Source organism: Coenobita brevimanus, chromosome 101, assembly GCF_032717465.1.
Source record: "Coenobita brevimanus isolate Jiangsu-jjx chromosome 101, ASM3271746v2, whole genome shotgun sequence".
NCBI lineage: Eukaryota > Metazoa > Arthropoda > Malacostraca > Decapoda > Coenobitidae > Coenobita > Coenobita brevimanus.
The window spans coordinates 21,629,925-21,640,424 of NC_137054.1; the positions used below are offsets into that span (position 1 = coordinate 21,629,925).

At 35.9% G+C, this 10,500-nt stretch overlaps 1 pseudogene; it reads left to right on the forward strand.

The window, feature by feature from the left end:
* Nucleotides 1–9,844: 9,844 nt before the first annotated feature.
* Nucleotides 9,845–9,963, forward strand: LOC145415220 (5S ribosomal RNA; annotated as a pseudogene).
* Nucleotides 9,964–10,500: the final 537 nt, after the last annotated feature.

Sequence of the window (10,500 nt, forward strand, 5' to 3'; positions counted from 1 at the left end):
TTGCATATTCAATCTTTTCCTCTTTTATTTCCTTTCTTATTTCATCGTTCATCCAAACAGGCTTCCTTATTTTATTTTCCCTTTCAATTGCTTTTCTTCTATAGCTTGTTTTTAGCGTTTCGCTGGCAGCTTCTATTAATGTATTCATCTGTGTTATATTGGTAACTCTGACTTCATTAAGTTTTTCTTCCACTCTATTTGCATACTGTTGTAGTGATATCTCATCTGTCCTATAATACTCCACTGTTTCCCACTTTCCTTGTTTGTTGAAGTTTTGCCTTTCTCTTTTTATTATAAACCTTGCACATATCAGATTATGATCAGTGATATCTATAGTTTCTTGTTTCTCGTCTATATTCATGGTCTGGAAGTAGTTGTACATTTTCCCATTGAGAAGTATGTAATCAGTTACACTGCACTGATTATTTCTAGACCACGTGTAAATACCTGTACAGTTATTGTCACAGTTAAGCAAGATTAATTTATATTCATTTATTCAGTCCAAGATTAATTTTCCATTCATGTCAAACTGCTGATGACCTAACATACCTGTATGCCCAGTGAAGTCTCCCATGACTATTAGAGTCTCATCCTCTGCCTCATTCATACTTTTCTCAATCTCTTGTTTCATTGAGAAATTTCTAGTTCTGTCTTCTGTCCTAATTACAGAAAAGTATACTATAATCATTCTTATGCTTAGATCTAATATTTTCCCTTTAGTACAAGTACATCCTTATTTTTCAGAGTTTCTTTTCTTAGAGTAATGTTACTGTTTTGTTTATACAGAACCATTATACCTCCTCCTTTTTTGTCTTTTATTTCTCTCATGCTTTCATGCCTCATTATGTTATTATCTAGTTCAATTTTATTATATTTTTGCTGTGTTTCTGTCAGGCATACAATATCTTGACTCTCTGATATGAGTTGCTGTAGGATACCTCTACTACCTTATGTCTACTTAACCCCTGTATATTAAATGTTACCCCATATCCTTTTTCTTTTTTTTCTTATTTCATCCTTCTGTACTGTATCATTGTATGGTTCTAATTTTCTCTTCCTCTGTCCTCGCTTACTTTGCACAATCTTCCTTTTTTTTATATATAATCCTGTTTCTCCGCTAGCTTTTCTCTCATTTAACTCTTGCCTCAGTCTTTTTTCGACCTGCCTTTCTTTCTCCGTCAGATCAAGTGAAATTCCATTTCTTTTCTTTGCCGGATCACTTTCATCTTTCAGATTTTTTGCCCTCTTTACTATTGCCCATTTCTCTTTCACATCTGCTAGTTGCACCAATACAGGCCTATTTCTGTTATTGCTCTCTCTTCTGGGCTTTCCTATCCTTATGACCTTAGTGATAGTAAACTCCTCCTTATCTAATCCTAGAGAGTTCTCAAATATATCACAACACATAGATGTGTCTTCATTCACTCGCTCTATATACCTTTCACTTTCTGACTCTGGGACATTATACATCACTATGTTGTTTTTCCTTCTAGCTTTATCTTCTTCTTCTTTCATATGTTCTACTACTCTCTCTGTTACCTTCTCAACAATATCATCTTCACTCACCGGCAAGTTGTTTCTAAACTGCTGAGTTACCTCTCTCGTAATTTCACCCTTGATGTTATCAAGTTTCATGTTCAGTTCATTTAATTTTCCTACCAGCTCTTCATTCTGCTTTTCCATGTTGCATATTTTCTTCATATTATTTCTTATTTTTGGTTTGCAAACTTGGCAGAACCATATAAGTTCCTTATGCTTTTCTATTATGGTGTAGAGCTCTTTGTTTACTTCTTGGCATCCAGCATGGTATCATTTTTGACATCCATCACACTGAAGTCCATTTATTACTCTTCTCGAGCAATTTCCGCACTCCTCTGTTTTCTCTTCTTCCATTTTCTCAAGTCTTCTGCACAGTATGTAATAGAATGCAATAAAGGAACTAAACACACACAGCCTCTGGTGGCCACTGCTCAGCGAAATATATATATATATATATATATATATATATATATATATATATATATATATATATATATATATATATATATATATATATATATATATATATATATATATATATATATATATATATATAATGTGTGGCAGGTGAGTCGCTCATCAGCCAGTCACTCAATGTAGTGCTGCTCTCGGGTGTCTGTGCTTTTCTCTCCTATCTCCTTTCCTTCCTTCCTCTTCTGTCATTCTTTACTTGATTCTTTCCTCGTCCTTCTTCCCACGGGTGACTTTACACTCCCTCTTATGTCTTTCCTTCATTCTTTCCCGTTACTTCAGCCTATGGGTGACTCTACACTGAGTGACAAGCCGAATGGTTTCCTGTACACCAGGAAACCATTTACTACGCTGGGTGGTAACCATATGATCAAATTATGGCTCCTGGTGGTTTTGTGGATAATTGCGTCACCCCAATCGGATTGAGCCGGTGAAGGTTTATATCCAAAGGATAATTGGGGTTATTGCTCACGTAATGCCACTCAGGGATGAGTGAGGCTGGTCACTCTCATCTTAAATGTCAGGGCCTATATTAGGAGTCCATATTATAATTACAAATTATAATAGATAGATAGATAAATAGATAGAGAGACAGCTCTATGTGAGCCTGGGAATGGGAAATGATCTTGCAAGTTACACTGAGGAAAAGCTGACGACAGATTACGAAGTAGCCAGTAAGGAGATGATGCAGTTAGCTGTCAGCAATTCACCGGTGAACAAAGCATTGTTGACCATACACACACATACACACATACTCACACACAGGCTTCTAGAACTTTCCAATCACAAGGAACACACGTGATACGTCTCCTGCTTCACCAGAATTTAGGAAAGAGAAGTCAGAAGGAAGCTAGCTATAGAACAGACAGGTCGCAGGGAGAAGGGCTTAGCAACTTGAGAGAGAGACAGAGAGAGGGAGACAGGGAGAGAGCTTCCGGGACTCTAATTTATACTTCGCTCTGTGTGAGAGACTTGTTAATATTTCCAAGACAAATAAAAATAGTCCCATACTATTCTTTATCTCTCCTGTCACTACATGACAAATGGGAAAGATTATCTACTTACAAAGCTACTCAAGTATAACAACCGTTCGTCCACAAGTCTAATATATATATAACTCCACTACAAGTAACTACAAAGTTTTTTATGACATTTGGTGGCAGCGAACGTATACGAACCTCGTCTACGCATCAACATTGAATTCCTACAAAATATCAAGATTGAAAACAAGAATACCTCTCACAACCAACAACTCACAAATAGCTCCTGACAGTTCTCTCCAACCCCCCCTCCGTCTCCCAGATCATCATGCTGATGCAGAGGTGAAGAGGTCACACGACGTCTTGCCAGTAGTTTAACAAAGTACTGATACAAACAATCTTGAAATTTCTACGACGAACCAGCGAACTACAACCATCTACAATCAACTACAAGTAACAACTCTACGAGTCGTCTGTATAATCTTCTACACGCACCTACAAGTAGCGGCAGTCTTCATCCTACAACGAGTAAATCACAAGAGAAAAGGACCGAGAAAACATCGACAAAGAAAAACGGAACAAACAAACGAAGAGTGAGACACGACTCATAACTCATCCTACTCACTCGTCTTCACTCAAGTTACTCATCGCTACTCATTTACTCACAACAGCTACCAGTGTGGGAAGTCGACGTCATCATGCGTGCTTGCTGAAAAGACGCCACGTCAGTCAACTCACCACCTGCACCATCACTAACACCATTCCCACCACGGTAAAAATTAGTGAGTTACATAGTTACTTCATTTATACAATACACAGTAATAGACAATAAGCTTCTGCACAAACATATAAAACGTGCTGAATAGTCACAGCTTAAATACACATACTTACTTCAGTTATCTGCATAACTCAAACACTAAATAATCACCAACAATAAATATTCTACACTGTATATATTCATTCATTTATTATAACATTTATTTACTGCCAACGAGTGTTACCATTTATACCTACATAAAATACGTGTTTCATACATACAACTATACATTATTATATCTACAAAGTGATAAAGAAAATATACCATCACAGTTACTCAGTGAGCGATTAAAAGAACTGTATTAAACATTTATTAATTAAAGCTACCTAGTGGAAATATATAAATTAAGTTACAAGGTAAACTAGAGAGAAAAAAAAAATGGCCAACACAAATGACGTTAGCAAGAGTGAACATCTTCAACACAATCGTGAAGACAATGATTTCCACACAGTGCTGACACACATATTACCCACGATAGGTACAGGTGAACAACAAGTCATTGTATATAGTTAATACTGTATATAGTGTATATATATATTTTTTTTTATATAAAATAAAAAAATATGGAACTATATAATATTTTCAATAATATCTGTGCAATATAAACTAAACTTTAAAAAAGTATCCCAAGGAAATTAGCCAGTAATTATGCAACCATGAACAACATAGAAAAAGCGTACACAAGCGAAGAAAAACAAACTATAGAAAATCAATACATACAAAAAAAAAAAAAAGAAAGAAAGAAAGAAAAAGTAAGAAAGAAAAACGAGAGAAATAGAGTAAGATCACATAACAAACAAATGAAAATAAGTGTAAGTGTTACTACATATGTCATAATACCACATAAACTTCTATAAGTGAAACAAAAAATTTTTTGTCTCCACAAGCAAGTGGCATGGCACATCATCACATAAACTCCTTCTATAAGTGAAACAAAAATCAGATTGTTGTCTCCACGAGCCAGTGGCATGTCACATCATCACTATCATCGACCGCAGCATGACCGGATGTCAGGACTGCAATTATTACAATTATGTGACGACAAACAATTGCATTATGTTACACTTATTACAATTATGTAACTACAAACGATATGTAACAATTATGTAACGACAAACGATTGCATTATGTTACACTTTGCCAATTATGTAACAGTTGCATTAACAAGCTGTAACTTTTATGTAACTTTAACTACAATTATGTAACTACAAACGATATGTAACAATTATGTAACTCCATATTATAATTATGTAACGACAAACGATTGCATTATGTTACACTTGCTACAATTATGTAACTACAAACGATATGTAACAATTATGTAACGACAAACGATTGCATTATGTTACACTTGCTACAATTATGTAACTACAAACAATATGTACCATTTATGTAACAGTTGCATTAACAAGATGTAACTTTTATGTAACTTTAACTACAATTATAAGGCCAAGACACTTATGTAACAGTTGCCTTAACAAAATGTAACTACAATTATAAGGCCAACACAATTATGCATTACCACAATATTATGTAACAATTCATAAAATATTACAATTATGTATTACCACAATGTTAGTACAGTATACAACTATAGCACAATTCTGTATTACCAGTATCATCATACAAGTTAGGTGAAATATTAGACATTACTAAAGTGATAACTCAAATATGTAATGTATAACCTAGCAGTATTACCATTGCACAATTATATGCATATGTCTGTTATACATACACATCTCACAAAATGTATACAACTTGTTTAAAATGTAATATTACTGAATAATCACTATTTACTATGAATATTATATGTATACACTATTCATACAATTATGTTACTTTTACAATATTATGTATTTCACTTAATTAGCTTATAAGTTCATTATAATGTGTATATAATATGTATTAATATATTATAACTATTAACTGTCGATGGTACGCCATTTTCGCGTGACCGAGCATATATTAGGAGTCCATATTATAATTACAAATCATGATAGATAGATAGATAAATAGATAGATAGACAGCTCCATGCGAGCCTGGGAATGGGAAATGATCTTGCAAGTTACACTGAGGAAAAGCTGACGACAGATTACGAAGTAGCCAGTAAGGAGATGATGCAGTTAGTTGTCAGAAATTCACAGGTGAACAAAGCCTTGTTGACCATACACACACATACACACATTCTCACACACAGGCTTCTAGAACTTTCCAATCACAAGGAACACACGTGATACGTCTCCTGTTTCACCAGAATTTAGGAAAGAGAAGTCAGAAGGAAGCTAGCTATAGAACAGACAGGTCGCAGGGAGAAGGGCTTAGCATCTTGAGAGAGAGACAGAGAGAGGGAGACAGGGAGATAGCTTCCGGGACTCTATACTTCGCTCTGTGTGAGAGACTTGTTAATATTTCCAAGACAAATAAAAATAGTCCCATACTATTCTTTACCTCTCCTGTCACTACATGACAAATGGGAAAGAAGATTATCTACTGTACTTACAAAGCTACTCAAGTATAACAACCGCTCGTCCACAAGTCTAATATATATATATATAACTCCACCACAAGTAACTACAAAGCCCTTTGTTTACTTTTTGGCATCCAGCATGGTACCATTTTTGACATCCATCACACTGAAGTCCATTTATTACTCTTCTCGAGCAATTTCCGCACTCCTCTGTTTTCTCTTCTTTCATTTTCTTAAGTCTTGTGTACAGTATGTAATAGAATGCAATTTATTAGGAGCTAAACACACAGCCTCTGGTGGCCACTGCTCAGCGAGATATATATATATATATATATATATATATATATAATGTGTGGTAGGGTGTCGCTCATCAGCCAGTCACTCAATGTAGTGCTGCTCTCGGTTGTCTGTGCTTTTCTCTCCTATCTCCTTTCCTTCCTTCCTCTTCTGTCATTCTTTACTTGATTCTTTCCTCATTCTTCTTCCCACGGGTGACTTTACACTCCCTCTTATGTCTTTCCTTCATTCTTTCCCGTTACTTCAGCCTATGGGTGACTCTACACTGAGTGACAAGCCGAATGGTTTCCTGTACACCAGGAAACGATTTACTACGCTGGGTGGTAACCATATCATCAAATTATGGCTCCTGGTGGTTTTGTGCATAATTGCGTCACTCAAATCGGATTGAGCCGGTGAAGGTTTATTTCCAAGGGATAATTGGGGTTATTGCTCACGTAATGCCACTCAGGGATGAGTGAGGCTGGTCACTCTCATCTTAGATGTCAGGGCCAACTTGCTTAGCCCCAGTCTCCTACTCTCCTCGTGGGGCATCGTAGGATTAGATGATGGATCTATATATATATATATATATATATATATATATATATATATATATATATATATATATATATATATATATATATATATATATATATAGTATATATATATATATATATATATATATGCAATATATATATATATATCTATATATATATATATATATATATATATATATATATATATGGTGCCTCTGTGATACAATGGTAAAGTGTGCGTTTTCGTAAACTGAAGAACGAGGGTTCGCGCCCCGCCAGGGTAATAAACATTGGGAGCGTTCTTCAGGCTACATACTGCATTGGCGGACACAAGGGGTGCTGTGATTGAACCAGTGTCGCATACTGTAAAGTGTGTTTGCACCCAGTCGGCTTGCGCGGGCCAATTACACTTGGTTCATAGACTACACACACATTCAAAGCCATTCCAACACAACAGTTACACTTACAAGAACTTCTAACCCTACATACTGTATAGTCTCTACCAGACAGCCTAGGCTACTTGGTAGAGATACATTGGCTGTATCGTCCCCACTTCGGTCGTGATAGGCCGGTCCTACAGTGGACACTCAAACGGCTGATGATATATATATATATATATATATATATATATATATATATATATATATATATATATATATATATATATATATATATATGTATATATATATATATATATATATATATATATATATGTGTGTGTGTGTGTGTGTGTGTGTGTGTGTGTTTGTAGATAGATAGATTATGTATGTATGTATCTATCTATCTATATATATATAGATATATAGATAGATAGATATAGATAGATAGATACATACATAATCTATCTATCTACAAACACACACACACACACACACACACATATATATATATATATATATATATATATATATATATATATATATATATATATAGCATCAGCCGTTTGAGTGTCCACTGCAGGACCGCCCTATCCCGATCGAAGTGGGGACGATACAGCCAATGTATCTCTACCAAGTGGCTTAGGCTGTGTGGTAGAGATTGTACAGTATGTAGGGTGAGAAGTGCTTGTAACTGTAATTGTTGTGTTGGAATGGCTTTGAATGTGTGTGTAGTCTGTGAACCAAGTGTAATCGGCCCGCGCAAGCCGACTGGGTGCAAACATACTTTACAGTATGCGACAATGGTTCAACCACAGCACCCCTTGTGTCCGCCAATGCAGTATGTAGCCTGAAGAACGCTCCCAATGTTTATTACCCTGGCGGGGAGCGAACCCTCGTTCTTCAGTTTACGAAAACGCACACTTTACCATTGTAGATAGGTAGATTATGTATGTATGTATGTATCTATCTATCTATCTATCTATATATATATATATATATATATATATATATATATATATATATATATATATATATATATATATATATATAATATCATCATCTTCATCGATCACTGCATGCCCGCTGTTGAATAAAAGCCTCCCACAACCTTCTCCATGTATTCCTTGACTTCGCCAAGCTCAGCTTGCAAACTTCTCTATCTCGTCTCTCCTCCTCCTGTCTGGCTTTTTTTTTTTTTTTTTTCGCTTACAATCTCATGGAGTCCAGTCAGTCAGCCTCTTGCTTATTCGGTTATATCTTGTTCTTGCTACATGATCTGCCCACCTCCAGTTCTGTTCTTTTATGACTTCGATAATGTGTTTGAGTTTAGTCTGCTCTCTTACCCAAGCTGATTCCTTCCTGGCTCTCGAAGATATTCCCTACACTAACATTCCTATTGCTCTTAATGAACTGATTCAATCGTTTTCCATCGATTTTGTGAGTTCCCTGGTCTCACTACAGGATGTCATAGCTGGGATTATGCATTTGTATATTGTTTACGTTTCATATATACTGAGGAACTACCTTTCATGGTGTCTGTATGTTTACCGAAAGCTCTCCATCCAATTGTAAAGCGTCTTTTTATTTATTTTCATGGTTTTTAGTCAGTTTTACTGTATGCCTCAAAGAACTGTACTCTCCAACTTCAAGAGTTTCATTTTTTATTTTGTCGGCGCTCTTTGATGAAAATTGATGAAACATTGCTGTAGTTTTACTCCGGTTCATCTTTAGCCCTATTTTTAGACTTTATGCAGGTCACTTAACATACACTGCAATTCTCTGTTGTTTCTGAGATAACGACACTGTCATCTACAAATCTTCAATGATTTAAATTTTCCCCATAAACGTTTACTCCTTTGGCCTCCCATTCAAACTCTGAAAAGGTCATCAATGCATACCTTGTCATATGCACGGAGTGACTTTATATTGGAAGTTACCGTTCCCTTCTCTATTAAGCCTAAATTAACCTAGCCTAACCAAATCTACCCTAACCTTAACCTAACCTTATCCTAGATCAACCTAACCTAAATAAACCTAAACTAAACTAATCTTAATTCACGAAATGACTCATTTCACAATCTGCCTGTAACATACATATATATCTTTATTTATATATATATCCATATATCGACCTATAGTTACCTACAGGTCGATAAGACATCAAACTATCTTCCTGACACATGTATTTCATACAATGTTGTTGGTAAATGGCACAAAATTTGTGATAACACGCGGATACTTTCAAAATAAAAGCCAAACAGCCACTCGGCGCATGCGCACTGAGCGGAACGGTAACTTTCAGCATAAGTCACTCTGTGCATACGACACCGTAAATAATTTTGGCAAAATTTCACATCCCTGACGGATGCCTTTTCTCAGTCTTACTACCACGTTGAGTACACCGCTTCCCGTTCGATCAGCGAAGTTAAGCAACGTTGGGTCTGGTTAGTACTTGGATGGGTGACCGCCTGGGAACACCAGATGCTGTTGGCATCCCTACGTCAAGTGGGGTTGGTGGAGGATTAGTGCCCCTCCCTGTAAAACAATTAACTCTAAGCCCTTGTCCACCCCGTCTGGGATACATGGCGTCTGGCAATGAATGAATGAAAACTTCAGCAGTCCCATCTTCCTATGTGTTTCCAAACAGTTTTAGAATGCTGCCTTTTTAATCTTTGTTCCCGCAGTGAAACTACAATAATGCTATGTGCTCCACTGAGTCGAAAGTCTTTTGGTATCCGACAAAACCTAAGCACAGTCATTTGTTATATTGTGTAGTTTCCTTAATGAACTGATTTTTCGTGTGTAGATGATCAGTAGTCAAATACCCATTTTGGAATCGTGCCTGCTCACGAAGTATGTTTTCTTCTAATGTTGTTGCTTTTCTATTCGTGAGGGAGAGTGAAGACTTTGTAAATAAATGGTAAGTTAATGGGTCGAGAGTTACTATGGTATTTCGAGCCGCCTTTCTTGTAAAGCAAAATAAGTATTGTGTTACGTAATGTTTTGGAACATTTATTTATCTACTAATTG